Genomic DNA, 22,140 nt, shown 5'->3' with positions numbered 1-22,140 from the left:
ATTCTAATAATTACTAATCGAGAACTTGACTAGGACAGAGGAATATGGTAAAACCAAAACCCCATTAGACCAAATAATAGTTTTTTTGAAACTGGTAAATAGAGTTGAAACTATATAATTGTGGCACGGAAAGCCAGCTGGAGAAAAACCACAGTGGTGTGGCAGGATGGAGTGGCTGGGGCACAGCCTTGGGGAGCAAGAAGAGAGGAGAGCAGATGGAGCTCTGCACCCGAAGCTGGGGTTCTGGTGTCATTTACAGAGCCCAGCGCTAGGCCACTCTGCAGTGACCGCTGTGCAACACAGAACCTCTGGTGAGCAAGGGTATCCTCTGATTATTTTATATCTGAGATGCCACTTGTTAGGAAAGTTCTTGTATCTGGAGGTAAAATTTTTCCCCAGAGTCTTTTCCAAAGACTTGGTAGTGTCAGTCATGAATCCAGGTACACTTGGAAACACTAGAAGTAGACGCATCAGATCAGTGGGGAGGGTAGAACGGTAAATGCTATATGATAGATTAGAAAGAGAAAAAGAAAGACAAACCACCACACAAAGAGAAAAAACACACCACCTTGTTCTAGATGAGTGGATGAGCGGATGGAACATGTGAAACCACAGGATCACTAAGAGAAAACAGAGATCAAGTGTTTCTGTGATCTTGGTTGGGAAAGATCTTTTTAAGGGTATTACCAAAGACAGAAACCACAGAAAGAATAGCTTCTCAAAAGTGAAAACTAGTTGAACCACAAAACCAAAAGACAAGCAGCAGACTAAGAAACATTGTAACAAATATAAAAGGCAAAGGTTAATCTTCTTCAGAGCTTTTTTATATTGTAATTAAAACATGGGTACCTCAGTAATACAAGGCTACTTATGGAACATCAGTCATTCCATTCTTATTGAAAAAGGACTCCATATGAAATAAATTTCAGCCTCGCCACTTTTCTTCAGAGGAATGTAAAATGAAACAGTCTTTCTCTTCTGTCATACTGGCAAAGAATGAAAATTTTGGGGTCCAGGTAATGTTAGTTTTACCTGCTGGACGACATAAATATTGACGCATTCCCAAAAAGCTTTTTAGTGATGACTTATTGGAAACTAACAACTTCCTATTAAATGTTTGTTTTACATAAATAGCTGAGGGAAGCAATGAGATGTACTATTGCTGATTTGTTCATGGTGATAAATATTTGGGGGGAAGTTGAACTTTCATTTTAAAGATGGTATTAATTTTGTCAAGTTGGGGAGCTTAGAGTAATTTGCCCCAGTGGGGCAGCGGGGAGGGGCAGTTTTTTCAGGCTTGAGCACCTTCATGGTGGAGCGCCCTCTTCTGACAGCAGCCCTAGCAGCATTTACAATGCAGGCGCAGGCCCGGCTCACCCCCGCGTGGACCCTACAGAGACTGGGAGGTGGCTGACACCATTGTGGGAGTTGAGACTGTATCCTGGGGTCTGACCCAGTGCTACCCTGATTCCAGACATCCCCCTGCATGCCCGTTAGCCCCTTTCCAGAGGGTGTGCTCTGTTCAAAAACTCAGCCAGCCAGCCCGGAAGTGTCGCCTGTGCACTCTCTCTCAGGCAGGGATTCTGTCCGTATGCCTCACTGCTTGTCCCCCAGCCCTGGGGGGAACTGACATTCTCACAGGGCGACCAGCAGCAAACAGACGACCCTGCAGCTCAAACAGGATGGTTACCTGTTATGACGTGAGCCCATGGGTTCTGGAATGTAGAGTTGGGTGGACCGAGGTGAGAACAGGGTTCCTTGGATGGGTCCTGGGAGACTGAGGAACAGGAAGCAGTCCCTGGGGGAGGGGCGTGCCTGTGCCTCCTCTGAGGGGGCACAGCTAGTGGGGTGACAAAGATCAGCAGGGCATTAATTGGGGTTCATCTTTAGAGCAGGGGCAGGATTTGATGAAGTAACAAGGAACCCCGCAGTCCTGTTGTTTAACTCTTAATTCTCTGTATTTGCCATATCCTAACACGGTGTTTGCTTTTTGTTTCCTTTTTTTTAATTTAAAGGATTTTTTGTTTTGTTTTGTGTTTTCGATAGATGAGGGTTACTACCAGGGTGGAAAATTTCAGTTTGAAACTGAAGTTCCTGATGCATACAACATGGTGGTGAGTAGCCTGCGTCTGAGCTGTTCTTCCCCCTTGGCGTGGTCTGGTGGTCCTCATGGGCCCCACCCCACCCCACCCCCAGCATTGGGTCCCCGACCCCCCACCTCCCCCACCCCCAGTCCCAGAGCTGAGTACAAAACAGCCAATATTTCTGTGACTAATGTTGCTTATCAGCAGCATTCAGAGCCCTAGGAGAGAGATCCGTTTTTCGATTAGCACTTGTGAGTGCTGTGTCAGGTGGGGCGCACCAGGGCCACAGCGCAGCCAAGACTGTCCTGAGACTGGCACCTTTGCTGTGAGCTGCCTATGTGGTTCGCACCAGTCTTACTTGTTAAATTCTGGCACTGAAAAAGAAAGCATTTTATTTAAAACTGTAGTTTTGTTTATGGTATAATACCAAAATTACCAGGGTGTAGGAAACATGTATTTTAGAATTTTAGAAAAGAGAAATGACTCATAGTTTTAAACCATAAGTAGTTTATGCCCAGAGCTATATTTTTTTAAAGATTTTATTATTTATTTGACAGACAGAGATCACAAGTAGGCAGAGAAGCAGGCAGAGAGGGAGGAAGGGAAGCAGGTTCCCTACTGAGCAGAGAGCCCAATGCAGAACTCGATCCCAGAACCCTGGGATCATGACCTGAGCCAAAGACAGAGGCTTAATCCACTGAGCCACCCGTGCGCCCCCAGAGCTATATGTTAATCTCTCAAAGACCCCACCTAGGTAATAATTATACCAAGTATTGTCACATTCTCTCCTTGCTCTTAAGGAACTTAACAATTAGGAAGGTGAGAAAAAGTGTAGAAAGTGACCATAAAATGACAAAAGCCATAAGTAGCAGATAACAGCTGGAGCAGAGCCAGGAAACACATGCACAGGAATTCTGAGAAGGAAAGGAGAAGATCACTTTGGGAAAGTTGTCCGGCCAGTTGAGTTTTCAGGAAAAATGGGACTGGAGTTGTCCTGACTTGGGTTGACCTTTAACCCAAGGGAGGGTGGTCTGTGTGATGTCAGAATCTCTGGAACTGTGTTAGGTACAGAAGTGAGAACAAGCAGCTGTGTGTGGTGGATTGACCAGGTCAACTTGAAGGAAGAATTGGGGTTGGGGAGAAGTGAGGACAAATGAGAATCTCAGTTTGAGGATTTGGGGGCATTTTCACTTTGGCAGTGAGAAACCAGTGACAGTTCTGAACAGCTCCACAATTCTCTGTGTGTGTGTGTGTGTGTGTGTGTATAGGTATATGTATATGTAAACATCCCCCTAATGTTTCCTAGACCTCTCCAGGTGTATCAAATAGGAAAAAAAAAATTGATGGTGAAATTATGTCTCTTGTTAATTTGAGCCTGTGGGTACGGGGGACCCCATGTGCCCTGTTAGTTTGCCTTCAGTGATTGTCCTACTATCTGGCATGTGGAATTTAGGCCCTCTGCCCCGGGCCCTGGTCCTGCCACCGAGGTATAGTTCAGTGACTGGCACACTTTTTTATTTGAAGCCAAACCTTTATCTAAGAAATTGGTCTTTACTAGGCTACTACATTAAAAGTTCTTTCTGAATGTAGTTTATGAGGATGGGAAAGAGTTGGCAATGCAAGAAGAAAAAAATGAATTTTTAATCAAAGACAGGAAAATGTGCATCTCAGGTCTTTGGCCATCCATCTCCCTGCTGACTTCTCTGTTTTCCTCATCACACACTGAGGAGTCTGGCTTGACAGGACACTGGACTCCCTCAGGTGAGATGCAGTTGGAGAAGTTTGGTTGAAGTACAGATGTTTAGAATTCCAGAGGCTAGTAGTGTTTTCTGGAAATAGCCAGGCATATGGCACCTAAGTCTGGACCTTTTAGTTGTCCAGACTTAGAAATGACATTAAGGACTCCTTGTTGGAGGAATGCTAAAGGGTGGTATGTGACACAGTCTTTTCTTCGGAGAGGCAGTGAGTGTTTGAGGAGGAGGATGGTGTGGGGAGGGCCTTAGCATGAGCTGGTGGACTTTTCAGACAAGGCCTGCCAGTCTAAGGATCACTGTTTAAGGAACATTAGGTTTCATTTAGTGGCTGAGCTTCTCAGTCCCAGTGTCAGAAGAGAGCAGAGCATGAGAAGACACTAAGGGAACCGATTTTTGTTGTGCTTTTATGTACCAGGTGCCCCCATTCACTTCCCCTGTGGGGCCCAGAGAGGTAGAGTTAAAGATATACCTCGTTAGCTTTGCCAGAATTAAAGGCTCCATTGCTAAAGCAGATTCTTGTCCAAGGCTGCCCAGCCACAGGATGTATGCCCTTCCCACAAACCCAGTGGCCACTCGGTGTGAGAAAATGTTTGTCATCTTGTCCTGTCCCTATGTGGCCTCTTCAAGAAACAGAGAACTAGGATACAGAATACACAGGATAGAAAACCACTGAGCCTCGAGGACATGTCTCTTATATTAGTTGGTGACTTATGATGGTTTTACACTATATTTAGTTTCTTTCTCCTTTGAGAAATTTCTGAATGATGGACTGGTTTGATTTCATCAGGAATGAAACCCATGTTCTCTAGCCAAAGGCCCTGAGAGGCCAGCCCCTCAGGGTAGACCCAGATCCTGCCCTGCTGTCAGCAGGGCCTCTCCTGCTGTACGCTCCCTTGGCACCTGCATGTCCTCTCTGCCTCCATGTCCAGGCTCAGGCTGCAGCCTTACCAACAGGCCGGCAACTATCACTAGCTCAGGGGAGGGAGTGGGGGTGACACCATCCCCAGGAGACCCTGTGATGCGGTGCCTGAGACAGGTATTTGGGATTACTTGTTTTGTAGTTAATCTTTGCTTATATCACTCCATAGTGTGTGTGTCCACTAGAGTGGGAGTGGCTTACGCTGTATCTCCAGGGCTCTGCGAGAGCACACGGTTCATGTTTATCCAGCGGTTGGCGCGCTCTGCCCCTCCAGACATACTGTGTGGAAGACAAAAGCAGCATCAGAGGATACACGGGTTGCAGGCATTTGGGGCAGAGTATGTGAGAGTAAATGTCAGGCACCTGTGTTTTATTTGGATGAGGACACAGCCAGCTTGTAGGTCAGCCTAGGAGACCTCTGTGGAGCAGGCTTGGCTCATTTGCCTTTATTCCATGTCTTTATATGATGTTTGTGCTTGTTAAGGACTTTTTAAAAACCTGTGACACTTAAAGCTTTTTCAGTTGAAGACACTTATTAAGATTGTCATTCTGAAAAGCTTCCAATCAATAAAACAGGTCATTATTTCAGAGTAAACTTTTAAAATAAAGAAAATTCTATTTGGTTTCCCTACCCCCTAAATTCCCCCACACCCCAACAGCTAAAGTTCATATTTCCCTTTGGTTCTTTGTCCTTTTGTCCCTGAACTTTATCTCACAGTCTCAAGCCCTCCTTGTGATCTCTCTATATTGGCTGAAAGTATTTAGTGACATGAAATAAGCTTTTAAAACGTGCAAGGTTCTTTGTCAGACACTGGCTTTTTAAGAAGCCTGGTCTCCTGGGAGACAGCACAGATGGTGATGAGCTAGGGTGGTGACATAACGCTGGGGATCCCTGGGCGATCATGAAGCCTAGAGAAAGAGCAGGGCTCAGTGAGGTGTCACAGTCCCCACGACTGGTTGGATCGTGGTCAATCGTGGAGACTATGCACTGAAGCAGGAAAGGGGGACATGACTTTTCATTCTTTGCCTCCAGTTTCCTCTAGAAGAGACACATGTTATGTCCCACACACTTTTTTTTTTTTTTAGATTTTATTTGTTTATGAGAGAAAGAGAATGAAAGAGAGCAGGGGGAGGAGCAGAGGGAGAAGGGACAGGCAGACTCCATACTGAGTGTGGAGCCTGATGTGGGGCTTTGATATCAGGACCCCGAGGTAATGACCTGAGCTGAAACCAAGAGTCTGACGCTCAGCCTACTGAGCCACCCAGGTGCCCCCCCATACATATATTTGACAACATAACCAGATCAAGAAACATGGCCATGACCAGCCCCGAGAGGGTAAGGGGGAGCCAGAGATACTGAAAGTGAACTTAACTTCCACTCCCCTTTTGTAGGTAATGTGTACTTTGTAGGAAATTAAGAAACTGTGGCCACAGGTGTTTTCTTAAAAGATTTCTCAGCTAGAGTTTTATTTTTTTGTTAACACATAATGTGTTATTTGCTTCAGGGGTACAGGTCTGTGAGTCATCAGCCTTACACAATTCACAGCGCTCACCATGGCACGTACTAAACTTAGTTTGCTTAGTTGTACTGTAAAGATTTTTCTGTTTTTCCCTTGTTTTTTAATGTTTTTATTCTGTAAAACTTCGGGGGATTTTTGTGGGGAGAGGATTGTTTTGTTTCGCTTCACCATTGTATTAAAATCCGCTTTCTTTTTTCATGAGTTTTCCCTTGCCCGAGCCCAGGGTAACTCAGCTGCATTCTCTTCAGTGCTCTTAATGGTTCTGTACCATGTGTGCTCACTGCATCTGGAGTACAGCTCTTCAGTGGGGGTCTAGATATGTTTTTGCAGATTGCTAGCCGGTCTTGCACTGAAGAATCCCTTTTCCCCGCTGGTCTGCAGTGCAGTAGCTGTCATATATTAAGCTCTCAGCCTGTGATGGGGCAGGTGGCAATGCCAAGTAGGAGGTGGAACTGGGTATTTCCTGTTTGTCTGACTTTAGGGGTGGGGTCCGGTCTACAAGATCTGTTGGGAAATTGTGTGTCAGAATGTGGGTCCACAGTTCTGATTCGTTCTCTTGTCTGGGGACTGCAGTTAGGAGGACCGCTGCTGGCAGGGGAGGTGTCTGTGCTAACATCTAACTATGGGCGATGTGAAGGGACAAGGAGGGGAGAGGCAAATAACAGCCAGACACTTGGAGATCTAGTGAACAACACTAGGCAGGGTAACAGGTATGTCATGGACTCTCTAGAAGGGAGGGAGATAGAGCCTGTAGGTTCCCCAATGCCAAGTTGGTGATTCAGTCTATCCAGTATGGAAACTGTATTATCACTTAGATTCATACAGCCCCACAGTGCCGGCCTTCCCTCAGCCTGAAGGCCTTTCTGGAAGTGGCACGATGACTAGCATACTTTCTGTCAAATGCTCTTCCATTTACTTGCAGAAAACCAAGTTAGAGCATATTAAATAGATTGAAACTCACTCTGAATCTAAATCCTAACCTTGGACACCTACATTTACATACTTGGATTAATTATCTGGGGGAGTTTCTTGATGTCGTGCTGTTTTAAAATCAGTAGGAAAACTTACAGGAGTGCCGGAAAAGTATGTCTGTTTTGTACAGATAAGATGATGGAACAATTCAAGTACTAGAAGAAGTACCAAGAGTATTTGAGTGGTTAGTAACAAAGGCAAAAATCTGATTGCAAAGACTTTACAAAAGAGTAGCATCCCAAATGCAAATTAATACCAAATGATAAACATGGAAAGCATGGCCCCCTGTGACAAAGGGCTGACACATGAATGTCTACAAGATGATGTGTCTGTGAGACTCGGCCAGATGACACTTTGTGCTCTGACCAGCAGTCCCTCTACCTGGGCTTCCTCCCGGGCAGACCTTTCCTACAGACGTGAAGAGATGAGCACAGTGATTTAGCGCAGTCCGTGGTAGAGGTGGGAGGCAGCCTAAATGTCCAATAATAGGAACTAGCTTGTGAAATGCTAGAACTAGTACCATGGAGGGCGAGAAAGCCCAAAGCCATCTGAAATGGTGACAGAAAGGAATGTGAAAATATAGAGAGCCCATGTTCCCCCTTCTATAAAGAAAAATGAATGTGCACACACATGCATCTCTGTGTGGCGCCTAGAAAAGAGGCTCACAGGTGTATACTGGGTGTTAGATTATTTCTGGGTGGCATTATCATACATAACAAAAGGAAAGACAGAGAGAGATCTTGCCTTTTGTTTTCATTGTCTTTTTGTCTTACATGAGTATGGATTGCTTATAGAGTCACTTTAAAAGCACACCTTTATCCAAATATGCCTGGTCATCAGTGATGTCAGTGTGCCACATTCCCACGTGCTCGCTTTTGTTCTCTCTCCCTCCTATAAGCATAGAGCAGACTTAGACTTGGAGGTAGGACAATGTACTTGGCAGTTGCATCTTCAGAAACACGTGCGCAGGGACCCAGCTACCACCATGAGGAGCAGTTACTTCAGCCACAGCTCAGCAGCATAGTGTACAACATCGCATCTGTAGGCTCCCAGTGGGAATGGGGCCTGGAGTGCACTGCGGGCTCCTCTGCAGCCCTGGCAGAGAGTGTCAGAGGAGGCCGAGGCCCTGCCACCAGCACCACGCATCTTCCAGCCCTGGGACCTGTGGAAGGGTCATGTTAGGGATGGGCAGACTAGCATGTGTAGTTGCAGTGTGGGGACACTAGTGCACTGGGGGGCAAGAATCCAGAATTGAATGCTGGTTGGGACCAGTCTAGCTGAGTTCCAAGTAAGCCTTGGAATGAGGAGCTAGATGGGTCTGTGGCAGCAGGCATGATTTGGAGAGCCTGTTATCTCTTTCTCTCTGTGTTGCAGCCTCCCAAAGTGAAATGCCTGACCAGGATCTGGCACCCCAACATCACAGAGACAGGCGAAATATGTCTAAGGTGGGTTTCTCTTCTTTCCCATCTTCTGTGTTTGTGAGCACTGTGTGTGAGCATTGGCCTTTCTAACACTTAGTCTCACTGAGAGGAAATTTTGAGGCTGGGCCTTGATTAGGGTTTCCCAAACCGTCCTCAGGCCTTTGGGCTGCACTCCAGTGACTGGAAGATCTCCATTCCCACCCCACCCCCAGCCTGCCGCCACCTCCAGACCCACATCCTCCTGGGCCTTCCGGTGGCCAAGACCCCTGCTGGTGCTCCCTCCAGGGCTCCTTACCCTTTTCCCCTCCTGTTGTAATGAGAGACTGCAATCTCTCCACATGGCTGATTTTAGCTAAGAAGGAAAAGTAGGATTTATAAAATCCGGGGATAGGGGATGTAGATGGCAAGTTTAAGACCTGGGTATTTGTATTTAAGATGTCCTCTCTTTACCGAAATTGTCTTGAAGTGCGTAAAGCAGGACAGCTCTCCCAGAGCTTCATGTCGGTTGTGGCCTCTGTGTTCCCCCCACCCCCACTGCAGTGGCTGATGATCAGGGATCTGCGACTCCTGCTTCTCGAGGCTGCTGGTCACTAAAGTAGGGAACTGGGGAAGGTGTGTGGTTTGTCATTCTTAAGTAAACTTAGCCCTTGGGCTTTATCTTCCTGTGTCTCATCACTTTATCAAGTAAGGCGGCAGTGGGGCTGTGAGGCTGTGGTGCCAGACGGCCTGGGCTGGAACTCGGTGCCTCTGCCAGCAGCAGCAGCGCCAGCAGCAGGGGACTTGGGCAGGTTATGTAACCTTCAGCCCCCACGCAGAGTCAACATTAGCATTAGCGCCTTATTCTACTTTCCTCCTGTGACTAAGTCGGTGCCCTGTCAAATCCCATCCCCACCCGAGGAACACCAGCCCTGCCTGTGATGGGGAGCTACACACTGCCCGTAGTGCCGGCAAAGCTGGGCCCCTCTTTTTTCTCCTCTTCCTCCTCCCCCTCCTCTTTTTTCTTTTTTTTTTAAGGGTTATCTTATTTATCTGAGAGAGAACACACAAGCTGGGAGAGGAGCAGAGGGAGAGCAACAAGCAACCTACCTGCTGAGCGTCAAGCCCCACATGGGGCTTGATCCCAGGACTGAGATCATGACCAGATCCAAAATCAAGAGTCAGATGCTAAACAGACTGTACCACCCAGGCGCCCCCCTTGTCCTTCTTAAAACATTTAGCACCCGGCTCCCCATGCAGCTTGTGTGCAGTGCCCCTGTTCTCCTGTCTGCCTCTTTTTCTATAGACAGTTACAAATGGACTTTCAAGAGGCCACCTTTTCCCCTTCTGTCCCTGAAGTATTACACCTACAAAATCTGACTCCTCCAGCTTCAGGCCATAGATGGCATCCTCTCCAGCCTCCTCCCGCGAGGCCATCGCTGATGCTCGCTCTCCTGAAAGCCCATTGCAGACCACCTCCCTGTCACACCCGGCCCTCCACCAGAGTTAAGCCAGAGCAGGAATTTCTCTTGTCACTTTTGCTCTCTCCGAGAAATCAGGTTGTTAGGGGAGTATGAGGAGAACTCAGTGGGCAGCAGCCAGCAGCAAAGGCCAGAAATCTTAAAGGAAGATCATTGATAGATTTAGCCACATTAAAATTAAAAACACAAAACACAAAAGACCAGCTGGGTTACATCCTTCATGTGTAAAGGTCTTTGCCAATTAGGATAAAAAAGTCAGACACAGCCACTGGGAAAAGCAAGCACCCGCTACAAGTAGTGACTCAAAGGAGAGTTCTGGGTGGGTGGTAAGCACCTGAGGGGTGTTTGATCTCAGCAGTAGCCAGAGAGAGGCTTGTGGAAACAAGATGCCTCTCACCACTCCTCACATTGCCCTGGTGCAAAAGCAAATACCCGGACTAGGGGAGTGGGGAGCTGTGAGAGAGAAGAGAAAGGGGAAGAACGGGCTCTCTCTCATCACGGGAGATCTACCTCTGTTGGTCCTTCAGCTTTAAGGTCTACATTCAACTTGTATTTACCTTTGGATTTGTCAGCTACACTTGTAGGGGTTTATTTGTGGGAAAGAATGTGTCAGATAAAAATGCAAAGACCTTGTCATTGTTTATGAAAAAACTAGACAGTGTCCAGCAGGGGCTTAATGTACCACTGACTCGTGGCATCTCCTGAACAGAGAAAGATGAGCCTGGGCCAGCCCCTCCTGGTCCACAGTGCCGCCTGGTGGCATCTACCTGGATTCCTCACTCAGCGGCTCTGACCAGTGCCTAGCTCTCTGGAGCCTTGTCTAGTACACGGGCCACTTAGCTCTCTTTGTGAGGCTTGCCCTGCCACCAGGGGCCCTTTCCTGCTTTGGGCTCAGGGTCAGATATGTCTGATATGTCTATGGGATTCGAGGGCCCTGAGCCAGGACCCTGGGGGTTGCACTTGAGACTTTTTCTCCTGGGCTCTGTGCCTCCAGTGTAGCCCCTGAGGCACTGTCTGATCCCCTGCCTGGTGTCCTCTCTGATGGCCTGTCACCTGAGCTCCTGCAGGATTCCTGCCTGCTGAGGCTGGGCTGGAACTTGCACAGTGATGGTGTGTTCCCTCCACAGTGTCACTCTGCCCAGACCTGTGGCCTATAGACTTGAGCACAACCTGCCTGATTACAGGCATCTTATCTTCCCCTTACCTGCCATCGCCCTGGGTGGGCACAGCTGGCTTCCAGGTTCAGAGCCCTCCTGCTCTGGCTATGCTGTTGACAAAGGTCAGAGGATACTGCCTGCTCAGCCAGTGAAGCTGCCCCCCACCACCACCACCCCACCATCAGCCTGTGGTGGTCGTGCCCAGACGCAGTGGGGGCAGTTGGCATTCTTTGCTTTGTGGAGCTTGCCGGCTCTGGGGAGACAGGCATTGAATGAGTGAGCCAGTAGATGGCTAAGGTCTGTCAAAAGGACAAAGACATTCAGAACTGACTCCTGTTCCTGCCTCAGTGAGGAGACCTCTCACTGGGTCATATGGACCACTAGGCCTGGCAGGTGGCTCCTGAACAGTTACTCAGAAGCTGCAGAGCTTTCATGGCAACAAGGCCTGCCCCTTGGCAGGGGGGGATGTCTGTAAGTAAGTGATAGTGGTCAACTTGAGATTTTATTTAATCTAACTGAGCTTCACTGGCAATTAAGATTATAGCACAGGTGTATTTTCTCCTGATTTTAACTGACTTATGTGAACTTGAACACGCTCTGGTCCAGAATGTCTCTAAAGCACAGAGGGCCTGATACTGCCATGTGAGCTTAGGAACGGTTCCATGCGTACTAAAGCAGCAGCAAGATACAGCTCAACAGTGCCAAACTAATTTATCCCCAGAAGGAAACTGGACAGTAAATTGTAGTTTTTCAAAATGTGGAATAATCATTTCTGTGAGAGTATGTAATATGCACGTCCAGCTGATGGAATAGTGATGGAAATGACCCTCAGGTCCAGCTTAGGAAACAGGACCTCACAGTACCTCCAAAACGCATGTGCACCTGCCCTGAACATGGTCCTCCCACCCACTGGGGAAGAACAACCAGAATTTTTTGCTAATCTACCTTTATCCTTCATTTTTCCCTTTTGAACTTTTAAAAAAAACAAAAACAGAGTATTAGAACATGTGCTAGGAACTGTCACTCTTGTTCACCCACAGCTCCAGGGAAGCTGCCTGAGTTTGAAGGACTGTCCCCCAGGCCTGTGCCCTTGCTGCTTTGTGCCTCGCTTGCTTTCCTCCATTAGAGAGATGGCAGCACCTCCCTCATGGGTCGTTGAGGCATTAGGTGAGGTTAGGATCGTGCTAAAACACATAGGAAGCTCTAAGCATCAGTTGTCATTTTCTGAATATCAAGTTGACAAGTGCTCTTTGTACATTATTTTAAGCATCCTTACTTCCTGCTTAAAACTTCATGTGCATGCAGGATTAAAGACCTGGGTGTATGAGCAATAAACGTGGCACAAGAGATTAGACTTGGGGGGAGAGGTGGCCTTGTACAGGGAGATGGGCCCCAGAAGAGAGATGGGGCCGGGGGAAAGCAGATGCACTGCAGAGGAGACGTGGGCCCACAGGGCTTGGCAGCCGCGGCTTAACACACCTACATCTCATGCGACTGGAGGCTGACTGACTTGCTGACTGCTGTGCCTTTCTGTCTGTTTCAGTTTACTGAGAGAACATTCGATTGACGGCACTGGCTGGGCTCCCACAAGGACATTAAAGGTAGAGTGCAGGGCGCCTGGGTGGCTCAGTGGGTTAAGCCGCTGCCTTCGGCTCAGGTCATGATCTCAGGGTCCTGGGATCGAGTCCCGCATCGGGCTCTCTGCTCAGCAGGGAGTCGGCTTCCTCCTCTCTCTCTCTCTCTGCCTACTTGTGATCTCTCTCTGTCAAATAAATAGATAAAATCTTTAAAAAAAAAAAAAAAAAGTAGAGTGCAGTGCGCTTGAGCACAGCCCCGGCCTGGAGGCCTCTCCCTCCAGAAACCAGTCTCCTCGCTGTCCCGTCCACCCAGATGGCCGGGCACACCCTGCTCCCACCTGCCCTCCTGGGGCTGCATGACCAAGCCCTTGCCTCAGTCAGTTCTCTGCCCCCAGTTCGTCTCGGGGCATTGGGGGGGTTCAAGTTACCATCTCTCCCCTCTGCCCTTTACTGTCTGTGTTTCAAATCATGTGGTTTCTATTCTTCCTTCCTCTGTCCCCCAGTCTTGTGTGGTGCCTCACTCTCAGAGGAGACAAGAGCTGCCAGGGTGGGACAAGGGGGAGGAGGGAAAGGGCAGGTGTGGCCTTCATCTGCTCTGAGTTCCCCTGAGCTAGTCTGGACAGATGGGTGGCAACCGAGAGGCCAGGAGTGCCCTGAGGGAGGACCCCACCCAGGGGAGGGCGATGGAGAGGGCAGCTGCTGGGACTGAACAAGTGGCCCCAGCTGCTTCTGAGGTGTAAGCTCAAGTTGGTTCTGGGGATGTACTCTGTGGGTGCTCCATGAGGCCACCAGCTGTGGCTTCAGCTTAGGGCTTCTCTGCCGTGGTATCTATAGGAAACCTACAGTTTCCTCCTGTTGCCTGAGCTTTTCGTCAGAGGCAGTCAGGGCTTCTGGCTGGTGTTCACTTTGTAGTGAACAGTGCCTGACTCCGGCCATGGTTTCTGCTGCCTAGTGAAGCTATCCATGCAGTCATCATAACCTTGGCCCTTCTCATGCCAGATCCATGCTGCCCAAAAGAGTGCCCTCCTGCTCCTGGGCTCAGAGGGCAGCTGAGTTCCCAGCCTGTGCGTCTCTTTAGCCCGGGACTCCGCACGAAGGCGTCGTCATCCAGACCCGGCCTGTATTCCCTGGTGACTGTGTCCTTTTCCTCTGCGGCTGACAGTTGTGCCAGGTCAACCTGAAAGGGTTATGGGTGTCAGAGTAGCATGTTTGTGGCACTCACAGACTGCCTGACACGTCGCACAATGCCATCTTCCTCTCTGTCTTCCTCCTCCCCATCTTTCTCTCTCTTTCAAGAGCAGCATTGTTGCACATGTGTTAACTTGGGCCCAGTCACGTATGGATTATGAAAGTCATCCTAGCTAAAACTATTTGTAAGGCGAAGTCTGCACCAAACACACACAACATAAACATGGCTGGCACTTCAGATGCTGCATCGGTTACTGTCCTTTGGGCCCCAAGGGGAGCCTGAGCGGAACTAGACAGGCCTGGGCCCTGCCCTGCACACAGGTGCTAGGCTTTCTCTCCCCAGTGTCCTTCATACTTTAACTCTGTAGGCCCTGCCTTTGAACAGAGCATCTGTGGGTACACTGACCTCATTCTGTATATGCCAGCTTTCTGGTTTACCACTTAGAGACCATCTTCATTCCCACCCCTGCTCCCAGGCAGCTCCACTGCTTTTAGAGGAGGACACTGAGGCCCGGAGAGGTATGCATGGGTCACAGCAGCCCACCAGTAACTGCCCCAGTCCTGGGCCAGGTCTCTTTCTGTCCATGACCACACGTTGTAGGCGAGAGCTGCCAACTCTGGTGTGTAGGCAGTGTTATTGTGTATCACCAAGTAGGTGCTTTGGGGGAAGAACACAGGAAAGGAGTTTGGGGCCTGCCCTAAGAGGACACTGCAGACTTTCTACAGGCCTGACTCTGGGTCCTCCCCAGGTGTGGTCTCTACTGCCACAGGGCCTGGCCTGTTTTCTTGTCATACCCTGGACATGTCCTGCCTATTCGGGACTTAGCTTTGGTCACAGGGGTTCCTCCACCTGGAAGGTGTTTCCTCCTGCCATTTTTCTACCCGGCAGGCCCCGCTTTCTCTGGGAAGTGTCTCCTCCCTGCTGGGTACTCTGTGGGAACACGTCTGTGGGAGTTCTGCTGACACGCCTGTCTGACCAACCTCTCCACCAGAGAATGTGTGCTCACCCCCAGCTCCAGCCCCAAGTTCAGCTCACCCCAGAAGGACATGGGTGGATGGCTGAGCCAAAGCAGAGGTGGCAATTAAAATTGCCAAGTAGCAGAGTATCAGCTGGGGCTGAGAATTGGCCTAATTTAGAAGACAAGACTCGAGCTGGGGACAGGGAAGGCTGAGAGGGAATTTGCAGTTGAATCACGGATGACAAGTCCAGAGAGAATACATTGGTTTTCCACCTTATTTTAATGAGAATTTCTGACCTTTGAATGTTAGGAAGTGTTTATCACTTTTTTTTTAAAGTAATTAGAGCAAAATGGTTAGAGGCCGGTGGGACTGTGGGTAATTAGCTTATCTCTAGTTCCCAAGAGAGCGCAAAAACAACAGATTTTGTTGTAAAGATGACTCTTCAGAAGTCCCAAACTGTACTGGAAGGTGAGGAGGAGGAGGTGATGGAAGGGGGGGTTCTCCTGAACAGACACAGCCTGTGGGCTCCCTGGGCTGGGTCTCAAGGGCACTTTGATTCTGTAATTACTTCCTGTGACTGCCCCCTCCAGATTTCCCAAGCCTGTTGTCATATTGGAGAGAAGTTGTTTTAAATTTCTGTGTTTAGGGAAAACAGCACACTAAAGATAAATTCTGACCTACCACAGTCTATATTTCTCGGTCAAGGGTTTGAAATACTAAGTGCACAGGAGCCTGAAACTTGTTTTCTTCTTTCTTTCTCATTCCAGGATGTTGTTTGGGGATTAAACTCTTTGTTTACTGTAAGTATATTGACCAGAACCCCAAGTTTTCCTTGAGTCCCCTGACTATTGCTTTTAAACATCACACTAAGGATAACCTAGAGAGATTAAAAAGAGCACCCTGTAGACACTGAGCAACTCCTTTCTGTAGGATTTATAGGAGACAGAGGAACAGTGAGATGGGAACCAAGGGGGCTTTGGGGTGGCACCCAGGGAAGGTCGTCAGGGAGGGAAGGGCCGGAGCCATGTCCTCCTTCACAGAGGCGGCTCTTCCTCTGGACGCTGGGCCCACCCTGCTCCATGTCTGCCCTTGGCGTCAGCCCTCTTCCCTCCCAGGTGTCCTGGTTTGGGTGAAGGAGTGTGGTCACCTGCCCTCTAGGCTTTTCACAAACCCAAAACCTTAGAACCATTCTCTCTTCAGTGATGAGCTGCTGAAGTTTGCTGTCTGCAGAAAGCAGCCTGTCACAGGCAGGGGCTGGAGGGCAGAAGGGGGGCAGGGAGAAGCTAAAAGCTGCTCTTTGGATTTTTTTTAATATAATATTATCCTTTTGAGTTATTGCTCTTTGATCATAAAAGAACTTTAGAAGAAATGAGCCTCAGGGATCTGTCTGTGGGGTGGGGCAGGAAGCTGTGCTGCTTTTGATAAAACTGACCCTCCATGAAAACAAGCCCACCCCATCCAGCCCTCAGAATGGGTGGGTCATTGGAGGGGCAGCTTCCTGGCCCATGGCAGGTGTGCTGACAGAACACCAGCATCTGGGGCCAGGCTGCTGTCCTAGGTCACAGAGCTCTTCTCTTACCAGCAGCAAAGTAAAAAAGCAGCAGAGCCTCAAAATTAGACCCCCAGGGCCCTGCCTCACTCTGCTTCTCATCTGTTGTCCCAGGTGATCCCTGTAGCAGAAGCAGCAAGCCCAGCACTTCTGTCTTCTGCCCTCCCTTCACCCCCAGGGAAGGTAGTGCTGTCATTCTGTTGTGGTCCTGGTTTGGCTTTTTCATGGATGTGCACAGTTTTACTTCTAGAGCCATGAAGGCTGCAAGAGGATTTAAAGTCTTCCCAGCAGGTCACACTGCTTTTTCATTGATTGAGCCTTTAATCTGACGCAGTCCTGTCTCTCCAGTGCTCCACATTCTAGAGGGCCAACCAAAATTGCTGATTAAGCCTGTAGTGATTGTTCCAGCCAATATGTTCATCTTAGGTCAGATACATGGTAAGAAAGATGGAGAGTTTGGTATGTCTGGTGGTCTTCACATGCGCTGGGCATCTCCTCTGCGTGCTTTATATTTTTCCCTGTTTCTAGGACTTGAAGTCTAATTGTTCAACTTTACAAGTGATCATAGAGACTTAAGAGTTTTCCTTGCTATATTTCTAACATATTGGTCATACCTCATATTTATTTCCAAATCAGAAATATAGCCCCCAAACTAAACATTTCTCCTGAGGGAGAAGTACAGTTGTCTTTACAGTGACCATCGATGATGACTCTGGAAAGCAGTGACTTCTCATAAGAACAAATCTCACTACCTTGGTTTTTATGAAAGGGAGTAGGCAGTATAAAGATAAGACATGGCCTCCAATTTGAAATCCATGTTGTTTCTCATGGGGAGAGGGGAGTAGCCATTCCAGGGTTTTCTTCTTAAGATTTTTTTTTTTTTTAAGTACTTTCTATACCCAACATGGGGCTCAAACTCATAACCCCAAGATCAAGAGTCTCATGCTCCAAGGACTGAGCCAGCCAGGCACACACCCCTACCTCAGGGTTTTCTATTGTAGAAATGCCTGGGGACAGGGTCCTCCTGGCGCTGTCCTGCCTTCAGGCTCACACCCCATCTCTGCTGGGTATGACTGTCATGCTGTGAAGGGGAATAAAAAGATAAAGGGAAGATCTGGTTAAGGTCAGTGTGGAAGCCACAAACTTAGAGAAGCAAAGTTGCTTGTCACAAATTAAAAGAAGAAATGAATTTTGGAGGAAAAAAAATGGGACTTTTATTTGGAAATACTCATAATGAGAGTGGTTCTTTACATCAAAAAGCCTTAGAACTTAATGTGATCACTATCCTTCATTTTCACCAAACTGTGGATAGTTGTATGTAAACATCGTGATCTTTCAGTCAGCAGTTCACTGATGTTCAGAAAGCACCTCGTAGACTGTGGGCATCCATCACAGGACCAGGGATCCATAATGGGATCGCTCTACTCTCCAGCTTCTCCTGTTTGCTGAGTAGACTTCTGTCATCTGGCTCAGAAAATGAAGACTTGTGACAGCAGAAAAACAGATTCTTTTGTTTACTTTGGGTTTCTCTCTTTTTAAGGATCTTTTGAATTTTGATGATCCACTGAATATTGAGGCTGCAGAACATCATTTGAGGGACAAGGTAAGCTAGTGGTAGTGATTGAGGTTGATGGATTTGCCAAAAAGATGATTAGCGGCTCTTGTTTAGATAAGTAGGAGGCTGAGAATGGTAGGTCCATGCCTGGAATTGAAAGTAGTTGATTGATAAGTAACGTGTTGTGATAAATGTGAGTAAAGTGCTTGCCCCAAGGTCAGACAGAAGTGTTCCTATTAGATGTGATTTCCTAGTAGAATTCAGTCTGAGGGATTTAAAACAGGCCACTGTTACTTCACTGGATTGACAGTATGGGGATACATACAGTATTCACACGGTCGGGTCCTCCAGCGTGCCTGTGCACTATGGTGCCCAATGCGTTTCCGTCCAAAATAATTGGGTCCTGTTTATTATTACTAATTACCAGTTCCTTTTTTTCTTTTTTTAAAACTTTTTTCTTCCAAATCAGTGCATAAACCCTTACCCATTCTAGGAGCTAATAGTCTATAAAGTGGCTCTACCATACATGAGTGGGGGGTGCTCAGGTTTTCCCCATAGGTGGTTTCTTCCCCCCAACTACAGATGATAATGCAGTCAGTATCCCTCTTGTGCACATCCTTAAAAGTGCGTGGACAAGGAGTTGGGAGCAGGAGTAGGAGTCTGGGAATGGCTGTAGGATCGGAGCAAGGCTATTTGAGGTTGTGCAGCTTCACTTGGGGCCAGGCTCTTTAGCCAGTAAGGCCTCAGCAGACAGCCTGCAGGGCTAACCTGGTTTAGTCCTAGAGCCTCAAATTTCATTTTTCTGAACTGGCTTCCCTGTGAATCCTTGCTACCCTAGGAATCAACAACCCGAGGCTGTTACCCAACACCTGCCTGGAGTCTAGAAAGTTCTAAATGCCATCGGCTTCGTCCTAAATACAGTGCTGAAGAGCAGGGGCCTCTGTCTCTAGGAGACCTGTGACGGGCCAGAGCAGGGGGCATTTTAAATGTGCCATGTGTGATGTTTGCTACTACCGAAGAGCAGGCACCACCAGAGCCGCACTGCTCGGCACGTACCCTGGCAGGGGCTCACCAAACCAGCAGGCACAGCAGGGACCCGTGAGCCGTGCAGGGTCAGTGGGTGCTTCTGCTCAGGCAGAGGAGGCTGGGAACAGCAGAGGCCTTCAGCAGGTGTGCTGTGGCATCAGGCGGCTCCATTCACATTGGAGCTCCACCTGTCACTGTCCTGACATGGACTTCCCCGCTGAGCACTGTCTTACAGGCCAAGTCAGGAAGAGAAATCAATAATGATGGGAACACTTACAGGGCCAGGTAGAGAAAGACCAGTTATAAATGGTCTATCCTTTTATTTTCTTCAAATGTTGCTTCCTGCTCTTCGTGTGAAATACGGGGAAGACTTGTATATATGAACTGTTAGCCCCAGTATGGTGGACCTAAAATCCTCCAGACATTGATGCCTCCACATGAATCCCCAGACCCCAGCCCCATCCTCATGCTGAGTCATGACGACAGCTATTGAACTTGCTGCTTTATTTTGTGCTCATTGTTCACGCCAAGTTGGATTGGTGGCCACTGAAGTGCCGGGGGAGGGGCTGATGCTCAGGATCAAGTCATGAACGGACTGTCCCCACAGAGCGGACATGCTAGCAGAGGCAGAGCATAGATGAGGAAACATAAGCATGTGGCGGATGGAGGCCTGGGGGCGGGGGACAGTGGTGGGTCTTGCCGTTTTATGTAGCGTGCTCAGAGAAGGCCTTTCTGACAAGATGTGAGTAGAGATCGGATGTGAACCAAAAGGATATCAGGCAAGAGTATTCTGGAGAATGTTATAGTAGTGTAAGGGCCCTGAGGTAGGAATGTGCTAGGGGTGTTGAGGGAGGAGGACACAGGCTGGCATGACTAGAGCTGGGGGGCAGGACAGCGGTGATTGGACAGCAGCAGCATCCCCGGGTGGCCCTCCCAAGTTCTATCCCACCCACATCCCAGAGAGCATTTATTCTCCTGACATCTCTACAAGGGAGGGACTCTTGTTATCCCTGATCTGCTGAGGAATCAGAGCCACCATGGAGGTAACAGACTTGCCAGGAAGGGGCAGAACCCAAGATGTGAATGCAGGCAGTCTGGCTCCAGAGACTGTAGTCTTCCTGTGGCCTCTGCTCTGTGAGCCCTCAGGCAGAGGAAAGAGAGGAAAGCAGCAGAGGCTGAGCACAGAGGGCTTCTGGAGGCCATGAGCTCTGGGCTTTTTCCGGGACCAGGAGAGAGCAGGGGGTGGTGAGACTGAGCACCTGAGGGCAGGACAGGGGGAGCAGTGCCTGTGCGGTCTTCACATCCCACGAGCTGTGATTGTGGCTCCCTAGTGGCTGATGGTGCTGTTGCCTTCTGGGTGCTGTGGGAATGGCCAAGTCAGGGCTCGTGGGAGTCCTTTCCACAAGTGCAGGCTCAGCAGCTCTCCATTTCCTCACCTGAGATGGCAGACAAACCACCAAACCATTTTCAGACCTTAAAACCTGGAACCCACCCTGACTTGGAAAGGGTCACCATGTGAATTAAGTGTGGCAGAAGAGGAGGCCTCCTCCTTGTTCTACCCCCTTCTAGACGCTGCTCCAGGCAAGGACTGGCCACAAGAGGGTGCAGCCAGCACAGCGCCTACCAGGGGCTCTGTGGCCTGTGGCCTTACCTGTCACGTGATGCAACTGAAGCAGTGTGACCCCTACAACACCTAGTAGCCGTGTTGTGGGAGTAAGAGGGTTGAGCTCCACCTATCAGATCACAGTGTCTTGAACACTGAATGCATGTGTGCTGGGGTGGGCAAGCTCCAAGTACCTCATGGCGCATGAGGCCCCGGAGGGCCCTTGCTCAGTCCTACAAGGCCAAGGAACTCTGGTCTTAACATTAGACCTGAGGGGCACACCTTGGGCACTTTCCTGCCCATACTGGCCTGGGGACACCAAGGGCCACACTGTCCTCTCTTCACCAGGAAATCAGGCCAGGCGCCCAGGTGGCCTCTGCTTGATGCCTGGCAGGGGGTGGGGTTTGCTCTTCTGGGCCCAGTAGTCACTCGGATGGTGGGCTTCACTCATGCCATGAAAAGTGGGCACATTTTAAATAGGCAGCAGGGTCTGGGGCGTTGTTCTAGGAAGACAGATCTGGACATGCGTCCTGGGAGAACAGCAACTCTGACTCATCTGCATTTGAGGTCAAGAGCCTTGTCTTGACCTACACTGCCACCTTGACACCACACTCTGGCCCTCACTTTCGCCATTTGTAAAATAAAGGGTCTTAGACTGCCTTCCACTCAGAGCTTCTGTGTTTGGGTCCCCACCCACAGCCCTCCCAGTACAGTGGCCTCATGGCGTGCACACAGCCTCCTGCACATAGCAGGCCCCTGGAGTCGTAGGGAGAAGGCATCGGGCTCCTTGGGCTTCTGATTATCCTGCAGCCTTGGTGGCTAGGGGGTGGGAGGTGGGGTGGGGGTTGGAGGCCAAGTTCTTCCTATGCTCTGGAGAGCTCACAGTGGCTTCTTGACTTGGGCGGGTCCTACTTGTTCTGTTCTGTGTTTCGCTCGCTAACTCGCTCTCCCTTCTTGCTTCTCTCTGTGATCCCTCTCGCTCCACAGGAGGACTTCCGGAATAAAGTGGAAGACTACATGAAGCGTTATGCCAGATGATAGGAGGAGGAGACGGTGGGGCTGTGGAACAGTAGGCTTGTCTCCAATCTCATCCAAGAGGGAGCTCCCCCTCCCCAGTCCTCGTGCTCCCCTCAGACCCACAGGGTCATCCACATCCTGTGACCATGCTGTCCCAAGGAAGAACCTCTTCACGACTGCCCATTGTAGATGGAGAGTCCTACATAAATACAGCAAGAAAATGTGTTTGGGGTTCTAAAGAGTTGTCTGCTTCCCTTAACATGTTTACTTTTTGGAAACTGTACTGTATAGGCTATTGATGAGATTCCTGAAAAGTTGTAACGAACTCAGAATTGAGGCTAGCGCTTGCTTCTCCCCCTTTTCCCAAAGTCCTTCCCTGCA

Source organism: Mustela putorius, unplaced genomic scaffold, assembly GCF_011764305.1.
Source record: "Mustela putorius furo isolate JIRA1106 unplaced genomic scaffold, ASM1176430v1.1 tig00003869_pilon_pilon_pilon, whole genome shotgun sequence".
Lineage (NCBI taxonomy): Eukaryota > Metazoa > Chordata > Mammalia > Carnivora > Mustelidae > Mustela > Mustela putorius.
The sequence above is the reverse complement of the archived record's forward strand: the minus strand, read 5'-3'. Positions refer to the sequence as shown.